The sequence below is a fragment of the Crocodylus porosus genome, unplaced genomic scaffold, assembly GCF_001723895.1.
Source record: "Crocodylus porosus isolate Cpor-Errol unplaced genomic scaffold, CroPor_comp1, whole genome shotgun sequence".
NCBI classification, from domain to species: domain Eukaryota; kingdom Metazoa; phylum Chordata; order Crocodylia; family Crocodylidae; genus Crocodylus; species Crocodylus porosus.
Window position 1 is genome coordinate 13926268 of NW_017728907.1, and position 4647 is coordinate 13930914.

Consider the following 4647-nt stretch of genomic DNA (forward strand, 5'->3'; position numbering starts at 1 on the left):
GATTTGGACCTTTTAATTGGTCCTGTGACTTGATTTGGATTTGGAGATCCGGCCACTGAATCAAGCCCAATCTCCTCTGAATCGAATCACCACCTGAAGCTTCACACAGCCCTAATGTTTACCCTATTCCAGAAGGTAACAGAAGAACACAGGAAGGTCATGGTAAGAAGAGTGTCTGGGTAAATGTTCTGTAGTTGGCCAGACAGCAAATTATATACAGAGACCTGCTCCCCTTCCAAACTCCTGAATGGCCACAGGCTAATTCTAGGTTTGCCCCTGTTGCCCCCCTCCCAAAAAATAAAGCTTCTCATGTAGCAATTCAATGAGGCAATTGCTGACTTGCAACGTTGATGGACAGATTTATTTCTGTTTTAAGTAATGTTTATGAGGCGTGTGCTCCCTGTGAAACACATTAAGTAGACAGCATAAAGCACTGCTGTCATCTTAGTTCTAAGGGGGAAGGTAGCCACTGCCACAGTTCAGCAGGGGAACTGCTTTCTCCCCGATACTTTCCCTACATGGTCTGTGCTTTTTCCAAGGGACCATGTCTCCTAAAGCTTAACACACTATTGCAGCAAATGAAGGTTGATCCTGCTGGCTTCCTGCTTTGCTTTGAAGTGCCCCAAGCCAACCTGCTACCATTTGGTGTGCTAAGGTTGCTGCTTGCAATCAGTGCTGCAGTGCTGTTTGCCAGCATGGTCTGGGTGTAGAAGAAATTATTACCAGCAGGGATTTAACCACTTTGGGACCCAGAGGCTTTGACTGTCTACTCTAAAGGCATCCAGCTGGCCAGGGCTGTGCTGGTTCTGAACCTCTGAGATGCCCTGCCACTACTCTGTTCCTAAACAACCCAACTTAGATGCCTGCAACCCACCAGTTCTATCATGGGGTGGGAGGCAAGAGCCTGTACCACAGAGTGTTCACAGCCTGCCTGCCACTGATTAGCAGGTGGTAACATGTATCCTGGATTTACAGTTAATTCTACTGCTAGCCACTGGAGTGGGTATGAGAGCAGCCAGGAAAACAAGAACTGACAGGAGGGGGATCACTTGACCAACCTGCTGGTTGGGGTCCTAACTCTGTGGTAGATGCTGAGCCTGTGTATGGTCATGGCACCTCTGTAAGATCAGCTCTCTGTACAGCAGCTTGTGAGATGTCCTAGGTCCTTCCCATGCATGGCCTACAGCACCTTCTTCCTGATGGCTTGCCAGAAAGCAACAGAGCCAGGAAATGCACCAGCCACTTGGTGCTGCACTTGCTATGCCCAGAACTCAGCTGCTGTCCATCCACTTTTCTGGTTTTGCTCGCCTGTCATGTACTGAGGGGCTTATCTGGAACTGGAGAGCCTTTCCAATGGCTGCCATGAGCTCTGGTCTGGGTCAACAAGTATTCAAAAAAAGGGGAAGACTAGACAAGAAGTCTCTGTGTTTATATGTGTAAACTATAAACTGGAAATGGTTAGAGAGCTAGGGAACATGACTTATGAGGAGAGGCTGTGATAGCTGGGCTTATTTAGTCTGCCAGTTCATGAGGTTGTAGAGTAGGAGTAAATTTTAAATAATTTAGGCTCTTAATTTCCAGGAGGCAAGTTTTTTAAAATATGTTCTACTGGATCATCTGTATAGTTGGGAGAGCTGTTGGCAAAGCTTTCAGACATCATGAGTTCTTCTTCAATTCTGACACAGCAGACACAAACTAGAACTGAATATCAGACAGAAAACTCTAGGCAAATAAAAACAGTATGCTTGAAGGGATGGAAGAGGGCTGTGAACTAATGCTGAAAAGGTGTTACCAGGAATCTTTATAGGACAAAAGAAGAGCAGTAGAATATGCAATCTAGTTAGTGGCATCAATACATACTTTATTTTCCACAGAATTTAATTTGGTTTCCTGTAAGACTTATCCTATACTCATCAGGATAATATCTAAATACCTTCCAGTTGTGGATTATACAACAGGACTAACATCTGTTAAGTATTTGTTTCCTCATCTACTTCTCAGGGTGGAGGAAGGGAGAGTGGGAGTGAGACCATTTTGTTTGGACTGTATTTATTTAGCATGTTTTAATATATCTATTCAATTCTGCTTATCTATGTTTATATCTAAAGGGCTTAGTTCATCTGTCTCCACATGCGTCTGTCTGTCTGTAATGCTCTTAAGGGGGCGTGGCTCCCCGCAGAGTGTGGCTCCAGCCAGTGCTGCGTCAAGAATGCCTGTCCAGAATGATGGGTGAGGCATGGCTCCAGTGGCGTGGGTCAGGCAGATATGGAGTGGGGGAGAGGTGGGGGTGCCACAGGGATGGACATGGAGTGGTGGCAGCACAGGGTGGTGGGTGGCAGCTGCTGCTGTGTGCGAGCTCCACCCCACCGCTCCTGGGAGGTGGCAGTGCTGCAGGGTAGTGGGTGGCAGAGCTCCACCCCATCCACCCCCATCACTTTTGACGAGCAATTCACTAGTATAGTATATTGATGTTGATTATACTTATGTTAGAGCAAATGAGGTTAAAGAAAAGTACCTTGCAAGTAGCTTTGTGATGGTCCTTATTTCCTGGGAGAGTTGATTCCCGTCTTGGACCAAGCACCTGGGAAAGTTCTGCATCTTGAAGAGACCAGATTATCCCTGGTTGTATAGAGCTCCATTGTGCAAGAAGAGCAGAGATATCAACCGATGGAATTCTAATGGAACAGACAGTTGAAGTAGGCTGACTGTTTCTAGAGAGAACTACTATAGGTTTGTATTGCAGTAGCACCCATAATGGGACAAGAAAGTGCCAGGGAGCCAGCAGATCTGCATAAACACATTCTCAGCATAACACAACTGTGTGGCACATGCAGGAAAAAAATATCAAACTCAGAATAGAAAAAAGTATACTATGCTGCTGTGAGCAACACTAGCAAAGAGAAGGGGCTGAGAACTGGAATAGACAATTAGAAACCACCAATTAGACTAATTCAGTACCACCTCACTATTTTACAGGTCATCCAAATAGCTTTTGAGGTGTAATACAAAGTACTGTTTTTGACCTATAAGCCTTAAGTGCCCTGGGCCCTAGGTACATAATAGATCACCTCCTCCCCTATATTCCACAGTGATCTCTAAGGTTGTCCACAGACATCTCATTTGACCCATGACTACTTGTCCCAGAGTTTGACCCAGATCAAAACAGGAGCAGCATAGTCATTTATACATGATGCCCTTCCAAACTTCATTGCTTCTTCTTCACCAGTTGGTGGCCAGTAAGAGCACACAGACTGTAAGTCTTGTTTCTGGAATGAATTGCAATGACTGTCCAGACTTACAACATGATGTCCTGGGAAAAAATGCGAGTATGTTTTACCTGGCACTTATAGAGAGACTTCAAGAGGGAGAGTGGGCCTGTCTATCTGTATGATCTGAGGGAAAAAAGCTGTCTTTGGGAAAAACGTGATATCTGTTCATCACGTGCCTGAGATAAGCTGAGAGCAACCTCCTGCAAATTCCATCTGTGCACCAAGGTCATTTATTGAAAACATAAGAAGTCATTCTCCATAACTACTTCTCAACTTTGAAGCTTCCTCCACTTTTTGGGGGGACAGTAGTATATAAGTCAAATAAACAAACAATAATAATAATTTTAAGTTTAGCATATTAGAAAAGTAAGTAAATTAGCTGGTATTTTACTAACTAACTTGAAATGCTTCAGTCGTGTAACTAACCTGAATAACTTAATTCATATCCCCCCCCTGAACTTTTTGTAACCTCCTGTAATACTGGAAAACATGATGGGTAGCAAGCAAGCTGAAACTCCCTAAAAACTGTTATCTGTGGAATGCAAGGGCACCGCTCAGAGAGAGAAGGAAGGAGGGAAAGGCTGGGGGGGTTGGAGCCAGCTAGTGGAAAACTACTGTAGAAATGACCAGGGTATAAATATACACTGTTGCAGGGCTAGGGTCGCAGGATTTGAGACAATACAGTCTCCCTGCGCCTTTTACTTGAGCTCAAATAAACTCTGTCTACTTCTCCCCCCAGTGTGTTTATTTGGCGCGAAGCACACCGGGCAACGAACCCAATTGTTGCCTCTCTTGGGCACCTTGTGCCGGCAACAGCTTTGTGGTTTATTTCTCATTTTATCATACCATTAGCTGAATGAATGTGCATCAGAGGAGGCAGAATTATTTAAACTATCTGTTTCTGAAGCTGGAGGTATTTATGCGCTGAATCTGTTCTCTGGCATCCCTGCATATTTTCTTCTGCAATATCTAGTAGACCTGTGCAAAGCAGCTAGTATTTGCTTTGGATTCAGTTGATTCGAGGGACAGTGATTCGCTTCAGTGATTCAAATCACTGTCTTGGATCGATTTTTCTGAATCTGATTCAGAGATTTGGCTGTGGCTGAATCAGCCAAATCTCCGAATCACACAGTCTCATCCCCTGCCCACTCTCAATGGCTGCCCCACCCGCCCCACCTCCCGGTTTGTTGGGGGAAAAAAAACCCCCACTCACTGGCTGCTGCCGGGGGGGGGCATCACCACTGCTCCCCACTACCTCAGGGGGAGTCTGCCATGAACCCCCCAACCCCTGCCTGCTGTCCCAGCCCCACCATGGCTGCCCTGCCTGCCCCAGCTCTGGCCCTTTAAAACAAACAAAAAAATCCCCCCAAAACCCCAG